Below are 14,310 nucleotides of genomic sequence, written 5' to 3' on the forward strand. Positions count from 1 at the left end.
AAAAAGTGTCAAATTGCATGTTGTCGTACTTTGTTACTTGTGAGGTATGAAAATATTTTAATTTGGAAAATTCATTCTAGTAAGATTTTTTTTCTTTTTTGGTATTGGGGATTGAACCCAGGGGCACTCAACCACTGAGCCACATCCCCAGCCCATTTTTGTATTTTATTTACAGACAGGGTTTCCTGAGTTGCTTAGGACCTAGCTAAATAGCTGAGGCTGGCTCTGAATCTTCACCTGCTCCCTTAGCCTCCTGAGCCACTGGGATTATAGGTGGGCACCACTGCACCGGCCTCAAGTAAGATTTTAACGTGAGCCAGACACTCTTGGTCTGGGGATCAAATCCTGAATGTGCTAAGTAATCTAGAAATTTGCTCTTATATGTGGGACATGCATTCAACACTCTCTCCTGTGAATGAACTTATCAAAGTGATATGGATATGGAGAAAATGGGTGCATTAATTCTTTCTGAATGAGTCCGGAAGGGCTTTACAAAATAACAGTTGAACTTGGTCTTGAACAATAGAAGAATGAGAATTTTCCAGAAGTTTTTGGAGGTGTGGGACATGATGAGAAATGGTCCCAGCAAACACTGCAGCAGTTACAACTGGTTTCCTTCCACAGCATTGAGGTCCAATGGTGGGTTGGAGCCTGCTTGTGAATAGATGTGTGTGACCTTATGAGTTTTGCTTAGCGATGATGGGAACCACTGATGGATTTTAGAAGAGTTGACAGGATTTTTTCTTTTTAAAAAAATCATTCCAACAGCAATTGAAAGGCTAAATGTAATGAAGAAACCAGTTAGGAACTCTTGTGATCTCTGTAAGGCTCTGAAACAAGGCAGTGGCAGTGATAACAGGAGGGGCTAGTTCTAAGAGACATTTGCTGAAGTAGGAAGGCAGCATATTTGATGGAAAGGGCTGTGCTTAGGTGTCAGAAAAATTGGGTTCAAATCAGGGTATCAGGGTCCTGCTACTTATGGTTGTATAAATGTGGGACAGTTAGCTATGCTTTTTTGAGACTTGACTTTAGCTATAAAATGAATGTGAGACATCCCTTGTAAGCATTTTCTAAAAAACTTTCTTTTGTACTTGCAGATGGACAGAATGCCTTTATTTTATTTGTTTATTTTTATGTGGTGCTAAGTATTGAACTCAGTGCTGTACACATGCTAGGCAAGCGCTCTGTTACTGAGCTACAGCCCCTATCCCCCACCCCACTTTTCTTTTCCTTTTTCCTCTTTTTCACATATGAGAGAAAATACGTGACTCTTGACTTCTGAGTTTGGCTTATTTTGCTTAACATAATGTTCTCAAATTCCATACATTTTCCTGCATATGACATAATTACATTTTTCTTATTACTGAATAAAACTCCATTGAGTACATACACCACATTTTCTTTTATCCACTTATTCTTAGACACCTAGGCTGATTCTATAATTTGGCTGTTTCGAATTGTGCTATTATAAACATGGATATGTATCACTGCAGTATGAATACTAATTCAGTAGTAAATACTGAGGAGTAGTATAGCTGGGTCATATAGTGGTTCCATGTCTTTTGAGGAACCTCCATACCGATTTCCATAGTGGCTGTACTAATTTACAGTCCCTCCAACAGTGCAAAAGTGTTCCTTTTGTCTCTACAGTCTATCATTTATTATTGTTTGTATTTTTTTTGGGGGGGGGTTATTGGGCATTGAACTCAGTGGCCAAGTATCTCTGAGCCACATCCCAGCCCTATTTTTTGTATTTTATTTAAAGACAGGGTCTCACTGAGTTGCTTAGCACTTTGCTGAGTTACTGAGGCTGATTTTGAACTTGTGTTCTTCCTTCCTCAGCCTTCCCAGCTGCAGGGATTACAGGCATGCACCACAGTGTCCAGCAATAGGCAATAGCTTATTTCTTTTATGCACTGAGTATTATTATTTATCCATTAACTGAAGGACATTTTAAGCAACTATGAATAAAGCTTCTTGTTCTTTGGCTCTTTTAATGAACAAACTATTTTGATTCAGGTTATGCTGTCTTTTATATGAAAGTATGGCTAATGAGCTACTCTTAGCAGTAAAGTGGACATTTGGACTGCTTATCAATACACATTCTTTTACATAATTCACTTTTGGAAACATAGTCTATATGTTTTTATCATGTAGTGGCTAGAGATGTGGTTTCATGGTGTTTCAATGGTTTATCTGTAATTCTGAAATCCAAGAAGTTCTCGAAATTGTAAGCAACAAGTGATCCTCCTCCCAAGCCACTGGGATTATAGGCATGAGCCAGGATTCGTGGCTATTGTTTATATATATATATTTTAAATTTATTTATGTATCTTTTGTCTTGGGTGGATACATTAGTTTGTTTTTGTGTGGTGCCGAGGATCGAACCCAGTGCCTCATGCATGCTAGGCGAGCACTCTACCCCTGAGCCATCACCCCAGCCCCTGTTTATATTTTTAATGATTGCCATTCTGACTAGATTGAGATGAAATCTCAATGTAGTTCTGATTTGAATTTCCCTTATTGCTAATTATGTTGGACATTTCCTGGTTATTTGTATTTTTTCTTTTAAGAAGTGCCTGTTTAGTTCAGTTGCTCATTTATTAATTGGATTTTTAAAAAAGTTTTTTGAGTTCTTTATATATTCTGGATATTAGTTCTCTATCAGAAGATCAAGTATATTGAAATGATTAGAAATAACATAATAACTCACTGCCTGACATCTGTGATCTGTATGTAATAATAATGTCATCAAATTTTGTTTATGGTGATGATAAATGGTTATGGTCATAAAGGAAAGGAATGATTGAGTGTAGGATGATTCCAACAGGTCTTAGCATACAGTACGGTCAATATATGTTTAGTTAACATAGATTGTGGAAAGGGGAAGAAAGAATTAAGTTTAGAGAGGGAGAGATTCAACTTTGACATTATTTTTTTTAGCGTTTTCTGAGGAAGAATCTAGGTAGAGGTATGGAGTGAGCTGTTGCAAATAGAATAACTTCTGCCTGATTTATCTTTCTGGGACTCAATTTTCTCATGTGTAAAAGAATAGTTAGAATCTATCTGAAAGTGTTATTGACAGAATTAAATGTGATGACATATCTAAAGGAGAAGCTAGTATTATCTGTGACATTAGGCTACTTCTTAGAATCTAGTTCAGTGGTTCTCATCTATTTTTCTCCCTTTTATTAAAAAATATTTTTTAGTTGTCAATGGATCTTTATTTTATTTATATGTGGTGTTGAGAATCTAACCCAGGGCCTCACACATGCTAGGTATATGCTCTACCACTGAGCCACAACCCCAGCCTCTTTTTCTCCCTTTTGTTATCTCCTCACTTCCACCTGATGCACAACATTTTGTTGAGGTACATTTCTAAGTAGTATTTTACTTTCTCATTTTAAAAATTAAGCTTTTGATATGCATGAGAATGAAGTGTGGGGATATAGCTCAGTTGGTAGAGTGCTTGCCTTGCATGCGCAAGGCCCTGGGTTCATTCCCCAGCACCACCACCAAAAAAAAATGAAGAAAACCTTTAGTCATTGCTATTGTTTATGTTAATGTAGGGGAAATGTACTTTATTTGAAAAATTGAAATAATTCTTGTTAGTCCCTTAGTATGTATCCTCAGATAAACAGCCAATCTTATGTTAGATTTGGTACTGTTTTTTTTTCACTATTTCTACTCATGAATGGAAAATATACGCAAAGTAGCAAAAAGCACTGAAATTTTAGGTGTTTTAATATTTGGCTTTGGAACATATAAAAATATTGACATTAATTTCATGAAAGAAGAAATTAAAACAATTCTGGAAAAATTTTGTCTGGACATATTAACTTTTTGTATCAGAGTGGCTTTCAAGAGTGGGGGAAGGAGCTGGGGATGTGGCTCAAGCGGTAGTGCGCTCGCCTGGCATGCGTGCGACCCGGTTCGATCCTCAGCACCACATACCAACAAAGATGTTGTGTCTGCCGAGAACTGAAAAAAAAATATATTAAAAATTCTCTCTCTCTCTCTCCTCTCTCACTCTCTCTTTAAAAAAAAAAAAAGAGTGGGGGAAAAAGCACATTTTATTTTATAATATGATTCATATAGTTTTACAGTTTCATGTACAAGTGACCTCAGTTGAAGTCTAGGGATTCTTGGTCCTGCTTTTCAGAACTGTCTCATATTGGCTTGGATGGAGTCAAGAGAAGTTCTTGTGCTTTTGAGAATACTGAAAATGGGAAGTTTCTCTGATCCTAGTTGGAAACAAACCAGCTATAACTAATAGTATTTCTTGACTAGCTACTGGTTGGTCTATGTTTTTATGTAGTGTGATTCATTTGTGGTGAAATCAGTTGTTGGGAAGTGCTAGTTCTCTTATGTTTTAAAGATTGGTAGAATATACTTTTTTTTCATTTGCATATTAATTCTTCAGATATTTGAAGGGTAGCTTTCTTGCTACCCTTCAGCAAGAATTATTTTTCCCAATTTCTGTTCTTCATCTATAGTGCCATGGTTTAGAGCTTCTTGGCCACCTTGGTGTTTTCCATTGGAGGCATTCCAGTTTTTCAGTGTTGAGTTCTCTCATAATGTATCCTTGAGAAGGGGGTAAATATTGCAGAACTGAATCATCATAACACTGATAATGAAGCTCAATTCTGTATTTATTTTGCCTTAATTTAAAAAAAATTTGGTTATGTTTCATAATGAATCTAGTATCACTAGATATCAAGGTCTTCTTATTTGTATCCTTTAGTAGTGGACATTTAAAAGACCAAATGAGGTCCCATGATGGATGCCTGTAATCCCAGCGACTCAGAAGGCTGAGATAAGGATTGTATTTTCAAGATGAACCTCAGCAACATATTGAGGCCCTAAGGAGTTAGTGAGACCCTGTCTCAAAATAAAACATTAGGGCTAGGGATATAGCTCAGCTGGTAGAGTGCTTTATGCGCAGCATGCATAAAGCCCTGGTTCAGTTCCCAGCACCACAAAAAACAAACAAACAAACAAACAGAAAAAGCAATAAAAAAGGACTGGGAGGGAAGCTTGGGGCAGAGGCTTGGGGAGCTGAGGCAGGAGGATTGTGAGTTCAAACCCAGCCTTGGGAATTTAGCAAGGCCCTAGGCAATTTAGGTAGCTCCTGTCTCTAAATAAAATATAAAAAGGGCTGGGTATGTGGTTCAGTGGTTAAGCACTCTCCGATTCAATCCCTAGTTACACCACCCCCAAAACAAAAACAAAAACAAAACAAAAAAGCAAACCAAAAAGAAGCTACAAGAATTATAGTGAATTCTATTGTTTTCCGTAACTCTTTTTATTTTTATTTTTTTGGGGGGGCTACTGGGGATTGAACTCTGAGGCACTTGACCACTGAGCCACAACCCCAGCCCTATTTTGTACTTTATTTTAGAGACAGGGTCTTGCTGAGTTGCTTAGTGCCTCACAGTTGCTGAGGCTGGCTTTGAATTTGTAATCCTCAGACTCTTGAGCTGCTGGGATTACAGGTGTGCACCACTGCGCTGACTCTTTAGCTCTGTTTTGAAGTAACTTGTTACGTATTTGGTAGGCATTTTGCTTTCTCAGATTTATATGTTCCCCTTCATTTTTTAAGCTTAAAGGTTAAGATACTTGGCCTTGTTTTTGGTTGCCAGTTTGGGAGGTGGAGGTAGGAAGATTGCCAAGTTCAAAGTCAGCCAGCCTCAGCAACTCAAGGCCCTACGCAATTTAGTGAGACTCTTTCACAAAATAAAAAAAGGGTGGAAATATGGCTCAATGGTTAAGCATCCTTGGGTCAATCCCTGGTACAAAAAAATAAATAAATAAAAAAAAATAAAAAAAAACTCAGAAAATGTATCTAGTGATTAGACTGATCAACAGTAGAAAGTCTGAAGAAATTATTGCAAGGTTTTAAAAATCTAAACTCCTCAGGAGACAGATTGGTTGTCTTCTATAATAATTGTATTTCACTTAGATACATTATGGTTCATATGACTTTTGGTTTTTACGGGGGAACCTGCACATCAGGTTAAAACCTACTGGAGATAGGTCTCTTAGGTTCCGAGCCTGCCTCTGCCCCTTGGGCAGTGTGCTTAAGTGCTCATCATCTGGAAAGTGAGCATAGGAATGCCTGTCTCATAGGATTGTTTTGAGGAATAAGTGAGATATGTAGGATGTTCAACCCTATACAAGGTAAGCAATCAGTAAATGGTGCTTCGATTATCATCAGAAACATACCTTCTGAGTTTAAAAAAATACTTACAAATGAAATTTTGGCCCTTTGTAAATTAAGACCTTTCTTCCCAGCTTCCGTCTCTAAATAAGCTATAAGTGCTTTGAAGGAATGTAATCAAGTGTAGAACTCTGTTATTAATTAGAAAGGAAATCAGAGATCATTTCTACTTTTTACATGTGTGGAAAAAAATGGTTTTGCTTTCCTGGAGTTTGGGCTTTGTAGAATAGAAAAAAATGAATCACAGTTTTGTGTGTTAAGTATTGGTACATGATAAGTATATTAAAAGAAGTGTAGTCTACCCTCTTTTTCTATGGGTTCTGCATCTGCCCATTCAACCAAACTCCAGTCAGCAATATTTTGGGAAAAAAATTTGTCTATTGAACATGTACAGACTTTTTTCTTGTCATTTCCTAAACAGTATAATAAAACGACTATTTACATAGCTTTTAAATTGTATTCAGTATTTTATAATTTTTGTGGTGCTGGGAATTGAACCCAGGACCTCACAAATGCTAGGCAAGCACTTTGCCACTGAGCTACACCCTGGTCCTTTAATTGGTATTACAAGTAATCTAGGGATGATTATGGTGTATCAGAGGATGTACATAACTATATGCAAATACCGTGCCATTTTATGTAAGGGACATAAGCATCTGAGGATATTTGGGATGGGATTGGGTCTGTGAACCAATTGACTGGACACTGAGGGACAAGTAAAGCCATTTAGTTCTTTCTGTCCATCCATGTTATACATGACTGCTACATAAATTGTCTTAAAGCATACTTTTGAATGTTTCTTCCCTTCTCAAGTTCCATTAACAGCCTTTTGCTTGTATAGCAAATAAAACCCAGATTTTTTTTTTTGGTACCTGGGATTGAACCTAGGGGTATTCAATCACTGAGCCACATCCCTAGCCCTTTTAAAAAAATATTTTATTTTTAGATGGGGGCTCACTAAATTGTTTAGGGCCTTGCTGAGTTGCTAAGGCTGGCTTCAAATTTGCTATCCTCCTGCCTCAGCCTCCCAATCTGCTTGGATTACAGGTGTGCTCCACTATGCCCCAAAAGCCCAGACTCTTTTAGCCTGGTATTCTTGATCTGCTGTCTTCTGTCCTCAATTTATTTTCCTTTTATTTCTGCTACTATTTGTCTTTTTGTAAATCCAATGACTAACCATTCTCAGTATGCTTTCTGGGTTTCATTTATCATCTTCCTTCCTTCCCTCCTTTTAAAGGGCTTCCCCACTGTCGAAAAGCCATCTGTTGCTATTTATCTAACAGAAAATCTTTGTTCATCTGTAGCAGCTCTTCCTCCTAGTACCAGAATGGTTTATTTATTACAAAATTTTATTTGTTCATTCGTTCTTTCATTCATTTTTCTCAGCATATATGTTTGGAATTTAGGAAATCTAGCTCTCCTTTTGTTTTGTACCAAGGATTGAACCTAGGGGCACTTTACCACTGGGCTACAACCCCATTCCCAGCCCTTTTTATTTTTATTTTATGACAGGTCTTGCTAAGTTGTTTAAGGTTTCACTAAGTTACTGAGGCTGGCCTCCAATTTGTAATTCTCCTGCCTCAGCCTCTGAGTTGCTGGGATTATAGGTGTGTGCAGTGTTGGAGAGGTCTGGAAAGGAAAAAGAAATGACAAAGCTATGCTTCAGAGATTGCTGTTTTTCCAAATTGGTGTTGTACTCTGCATATAGTGGTAATCCTGGTTGCATTTCTTAGTTAATGGGTTAAGTAGCTTTGTATTGTTGTGACAAAATGCCTGAGATAATCAACTTAAAAAGAAGAAAGGTTTATTTTGACACACAGATTCAGTAGTTTCATTCCATGGTTGCTGGCTCCCTTGCCTTTCACTTAAGGTGGTATATCATGGTGAGAACTAGCAGAACAAAGCTGCTCACCTCACGTGAGGTTAGGAAGCAAAGAGAGAGGAAGAAGTTGGGCTCTAATGCCCTCTTCAAGAACTGCTTCAAGTGACTTGACTTCCTCTCAAATAGGCCATACCTTTCAATTCCAGCACTGCCCCCATATCACCATAGGCTGGCAACCAAGCCTTTAACACTTGGGCTTTTGGGGGAAATTATCCACACCATAACAGTTACCCAGTAGAAATGGTAGAAGTGAGGAATGCAGTCCAGTGGTGGTGATTGTGACTAAACAGATTCTTTTTTTTTTTTTTTTTTTTGATATGGGGGTGCCAATGTCTCGGCTTGGCACAGAATCACGAGCCACCACACACCTTGTAGATTCAAACAGCAATCCTTTATTCCCGAACTCACACCGGCCTCTACACAAACAGGTTCTCCTCCAATCTCCAATATGCCGCCCCAAAATACCCTACGCCACCCCAAAATACCCTACGCCACGAGGCTTTTTTCCCAAATCCCTTTTGAATCTCAGGAGAACTCAACGGGAACAAGCAGCAGGAACACCCTAATCCCAGCAGCAATAATCTTCAACCTCCAACTTCCCTAAAACCCCTATTCTCTTAAACCGGGAACGCCTTAAACTCAAGGAGCGGGGAAACTTCCTCAAACCTGATCAGCTCTAAACCCGGATCCGCCCTGGTCTTTGAGCAAGGTCACCTTACTAAAGCATGCATGCAATCAATGTCCCATCGAATGTCCTCTAAGCAGCATGGGGTAGCTGGCAAGGAAATCTCGATGTGTCATTCCTACTTGGCAATGGCCCTCAGCATGGGGGATTGAACTCAAGGACACTTTACCATTGAGCCACATCCCCAGCCCTATTTTATATTTGTTAGAGACAGGGTATCACTGAGTTGCTTAGTGCCTCGCTTTTGCTGAGGCTGGCTTTGAACTTGATCCTTCTGTCTCAGCCTCCCAAGCTATTGGGATTATAGGCGTTTGCCATAATGCCCAGCTCTTTTTTTTTTTTGAGGCAAGATCTCACCACATTGCCTGGGCTCAAGGGATCCTTCTGTCTCAGCCTCCTGAATAGCTAGGACTATAGGCAATGAGTGCTATCATGCCCATCACAAATGCAAACTTTTTTAAAAATATTTTTTAGTTGTTGATTTTTAAATTTTGTTTATTTATATATGCGGTGTTGAGAATTGAACCCACTGCCTCACACATGCCAGGCAAGTGCGCTACTGCTGACTGAGCCACAGCCCCTAGCCACAAACACTTTTAATATATATTAGCAATTAGTTGCAGTTTACTTCTTTCTCAACCTGAAATCTTTGCTTCTACTTAAAAAAATTTTTTTATTCGTTCTTTTTAGTTATACATCACAGTAGAATGTATTTTGACATACATACAGGGAGTATAATTTCCTGTTTTTGTGATTGTACATGATATGGAGTTATACTGATCCTATATTCATTTATGAACATAGGAATGTTATGTTCGATTTATTTTATTGTCTTTCCCATTCCCATCTCCCCTCCTTTCCCTCCACTCCCCACCCCCATTGTGAGTCAGCATCTGCATATCAGAGAGAACTTTCAGCCTTTGGTTTTTGGGATTGGCTTGTTTGACTTAGCACCATAGTCTCCAGTTCCATCCGTTTACTGGCAAATTTCCTAATTTTAATCTTCATGGCTGAGTAATATTCAACTGCATATATGTACCACATTTTCTTTATCATTTGTCTATTGAGGGGCACCTAGGTTGGTATCATAGCTTAGCTATTGCCTCCACTTGTTCTTGTATTGTCCAGTAATTTGCCCCCAATCACAAAACTAGTAATCCTATCAGTTTGGCTCAAGAGCACACAACCTTTTATTTTTATTTTTTTTTACTTTGAAAATAATATAATTTATAAAAGTTATTTTGTAAATTACATTTGGTTACAAATTTCAGAATGTTAATTATGACAAGTTTCAAAGACTTTTTAAAAAGCTGTTAAAACTGAGTAAATAAGACATTTTCTTAACAGTTGATATTTTGGGCACTAATTATTTTAGAAGGAAGGCTCTTTTGTGAGGGCTTGAAGTTCATCATGAAGAGCACACACACCCTTAATGAGCATTTTATACTACCTTCACACCTACAAAATCCTATGTCATACGTCTCTGGATTTTGTTTTTGAAACTCTATAACATCAAATGCTCAGTACATATATATTTAAATGGTTTTTTTATCTAAAAGGTTTTATCTGGACATGAAGAGAGAATTAAAGCTTTAGTTAGAAAAATCACCTGCAAATGCCCTTTGAGAAATATTAAGCAATTTTTAGCCATCCTAGGGCTCCTAAAAAGCTATGCTTTTAGTTGTACCATTGTATCAACAGAATAGATATTGGAGTTAAATACTAGCTCCACTGCTTACTAGTTTTGTACAAGTTATTCAACTGCTTTGTGTCTTAGTTTTCTTGTCTGACAAGCGAAAATAATTAAATTACCCACCTCATGGAATTGCAATAAAAATTATATCAAGGAATTCATATCAAATGTTTAGAGTCTGACACATAGTCCACTATTGGATTAGTGATTATTACTTCAAAAGATGGTTTTGCTTCCTACTTGAATAAAAGAAGCAACCTTTTTTTTTTTGAACCTTGTGTAACTTTCCCATCTTTTACCTACAAACTTATAGAGAGTTCTCAGCTATATATAATTAAATCTTTTTCCCTTCACAGAGAGCAGAAAGAGATTGCAGAACGAGGTTGAGACCTTCCTGAAATTTGGATAGTTGTAGCAGTCTGTTCAGTTACTTCATTTTGGTCATACTCAACCTCAGCTCAGAGTGGAGGTGAGTGGTTGGATGAACCTAAGATTTGGGGCCTTTTATCTGACAAGAGGGCTAGATGAATAAGAGGTAAGTAAGATGAAGAGATGAATTGATATATTGCAGGGCCTACATTATAGAAGAAAATGTTAGGGGGGGGAAAGGAGAGGAATTATAGTAAAGGTTCAGAAACAGGCTTTCTGTGTAAAGCTTGAGAGCGTTGCTGATTGTGTTGCCTGAATACCTAGCTTGTCCCCCACAGTGGAGTAATAGTCCTTAGAGGTAGGATCACGGCTTGAATTGGTCAAGATCATTATATTTTTTCCGAGAATCCTTTCAGCTCTCCAATATTCACACGTTTATTTTGGATCTGTTCCTCCCCTTAAATAATCCCAGATAATAACCTAGGGAATTGTGCAGGAATTTAAGAACTGAACATATAAATAGATTCCTCTTTATAGAATACAGTTGACAACTAGTAATCAACAAAAAAAATAAGGTAAAAATTAAAATATAGCAATTTATTTCCCAACTCTTTTTCATGTTATTTTTAGAGCATTCTTTTTTTTCAAATAGTTATAATTCCTGGGCAAAAGGGGTGAAATTATTAAAAGTTGGATACAATCAGCTGGAGCTAGTGGTGCTGTCAAGTTCTTATATAAGAGGTCTGCTTATTACGTTTTTATACAGGTTAACCAGGATTTAATGAGCATACCATTTGCTTAATTTATAAATTAATTTGGACACTTTTTACACTTCACTGTCCATTCTGTGTCAATTTTTTGATGAATTAGGTGGCTTAAGGCTATATTAAGCTTTCTCAGCTATATAGAATGTAGTTAGGCCTTTTGGTTTATCTCAGGGGCAGAGTTTACAGTACTTGACAAAATTTGATCTGACAGCTTTATAGTTACATAACCTAGAAGAGAAGTTTAAAAACAACAAAAAGAGGAAGAATTGGGAATTTATCTTGGCAGCGGAATCTAGAGAGAGATCTAGACTTTATACCCTTCCCTTGCCTCTCTAAACTAGGGCAAAACCATCATAAGTCTAATAATTTACATAGTCTTTAAGTTCACCAAGATTTAAAGAACCAATTATCCTAAAGAGGTGAAAAGGTCTTTAGGATAATCCTGTCCAGTTGCATCACCTTACCAATGAGAATACAGAAGCCTAAAGAGTAAAGAGGGTAAGTAATTTGACTGCAGTCATAAAGCTGGTTAGTGGCAGAGCAGACCCAGGACCAAGGTCACAGAATTCTAGTTCTAGTGTTCTTTCGGGTAATATGTGAATAGAAGATCTGTTAATAAGACAATTACTAGAATATTTTACAAAAATAAATTTTATATAACCATAACAAAATACAATAATGTTTGATTTTGCATATTGAATAAAAATATTTATATTAGAAAATGTATCTGACTACCTAGGTTCATATTCTTGCTTCACTAGTGGTATGATATGGGTCAACTTTCTTAAACTCTAAAACTGAGTTTCTTCATCAATATAATAGAGCTAATCAAAGTATTTTGTTATATGTTAAATGTAAAAATCTCCTTAAAGCGTGTCATATGGACAATTCTCAGTAAATGTTTCCTGATTTTGCTACTGATACATAATCATTTCTAGTTCTTTCAACATTCCTTTAAATTTAATAAAATTTAGCATTGAGCATGACTGGTAAAGAAAATAATGGTGGATATAAGGACAGATTTACCTTTTTTCCTTCTAAAATATTTTAGAAGGTAGGTGTGTGGGGGGGTGGATTTAGACTTGAAATTATGGAAATATTTTTTTGTATTAAGAATTTAGGATGGATTTTTTTTTTTAGAGGGAGAGAGAGAGAATTTTAATATTTATTTTTCAGTTTTCGGTGGACACAACATCTTTGTATGTGGTGCTGAGGATCGAACCCGGGCCGCACGCATGCCAGGCGAGCACGCTACCGCTTGAGCCACATCCCCAGCCCTGATTTTTTTTTTTTTTTTTTTTTTGTACTAGGGATTGAACCTGGGGTACTTTGCCACTGAGCTATATACCTACCCTTGTTTCTTTAAAAATTTTTTGAGTGAGTGATCTGTGTTGCTTAGGGACTTGCTAAACTATTGGGGCTGGCCTTGAGCTTGTGATCCTCTTGTTTCAGCCTCCTGAATTGCTGGATTACAGGTGTGCACCACTGTGCCCTGTGATATGGTTGTTTTTATGTATTCATAACTTTTATTTTTTCCCCCAGTGCTCTTCTGTATGAGAATTGAGGGTATCTAAATTCCAGACTCAAGAAATAAGTTATTTCTATCTAAAAACAAGTTATTTTTCTACATTAAAACCTTAATCTAGGGCTGAGATTATAGCTCAATGGAACTAGCACATGTATGGCATTGATTGAATCTCCAGCACCACATTAAAAATATAAATAAATAAAACAGAGGTATTGTGTCCATCTCCAAACAACTAATATATATTAATATATACAATAAATTTTTAATCTACAAAGATTTAAGAATGAAGGATAATGAGTTGTGTTTTCACACTTGAGTCACGGTTCACTTACTTTTGACCTATGGGAAAGTGGAGGGAGAGAGCTGACTTGTGATGAGCAATCTCATAGGGACAGGGCATTGTTTTCTAAAGTGTACTGTTACTCACATTATGTAGTGGTTTAGGAGGTGTTTATAAATGGTATTTGAATGACCATTTAAGTTATGATTAGGTCTTTTAATGCCAGTTAGGAAACTTTATAATATATCAAATTGGTTGTCATAGGTCTTAATATTTAAGGAGCATACAATGTTTCCAAAAAAAGCAAATTGAAACTCTGATACACAATATCACATAGATGGACCTTGAAAGTGTTATGCCAAGTGAAAAAAGTGTGTCCTTTTCACTTTTTGTATGATTCCACTTGAAAGGTTCTTAGAATAGTCAGATTCATAGAAGCAGGTTATCAGAGGCTAAAGAGAAGGAGGAATGGGAAGTTACTGTGTAATGAGCACAGATTTTCTATGTGAGGTAATAAAAAAGTTCTGGAAATGGATAGTTCACTTACTTTTGAACTTACTTTTGGTTGTTGCAAACATTGTGAATGTACTTTCTGTGAATGAATTGAACACTTTAAATTGGCTAAAATGATACATTTTGTATACTTTACCACATATGTATACTTTACCACAGGGGAGACAGCATTATGATGAGATGTGTATGTGTGTATAGATTATTAAAAGAAGTGGTTAAGAAGAATATTAAATAGTGACATAGGCGCTTGGCAATAGAAAAAGGTTGAGGTAGTACAGAAATTATCGAAGTTTGGGCAGCACTGGGATAGAGATCAATGGACTGGGGAGACCTGTAGCCTATGTCTCCAGTCTTCCCCTTGCCATGAGCTAGG

The 14,310-nt window shown here is 37.0% G+C and overlaps 2 protein-coding genes across 7 annotated transcripts in view; one reads left to right on the forward strand and one right to left on the reverse strand.

The window, feature by feature from the left end:
• LOC110598511 (uncharacterized) overlaps positions 1-14,310 on the reverse strand; it is a 43,956-nt gene that overhangs the window by 19,672 nt on the left and 9,974 nt on the right. The window lies entirely within an intron of this gene.
• Positions 1-14,310, forward strand: part of Fam169a (family with sequence similarity 169 member A) — a 70,214-nt gene that overhangs the window by 3,741 nt on the left and 52,163 nt on the right. For 3 of the 6 annotated variants that reach the window (XM_078043479.1, XM_078043488.1, XM_078043491.1), the window contains exon 2: positions 10,837-10,949. The exons of 2 other annotated variants lie outside the window; for them this stretch is intronic. The gene's annotated coding sequence lies outside the window, so the exon portion shown is untranslated. Of the gene's footprint in view, positions 1-10,836; positions 10,950-11,966; positions 12,115-14,310 lie in introns of those variants that run through there. One more of the 6 variants, XM_078043495.1, reaches the window with a different exon arrangement.

The sequence above is a fragment of the Ictidomys tridecemlineatus genome, chromosome 1, assembly GCF_052094955.1.
Source record: "Ictidomys tridecemlineatus isolate mIctTri1 chromosome 1, mIctTri1.hap1, whole genome shotgun sequence".
Classification (NCBI taxonomy): Eukaryota; Metazoa; Chordata; class Mammalia; order Rodentia; family Sciuridae; genus Ictidomys; species Ictidomys tridecemlineatus.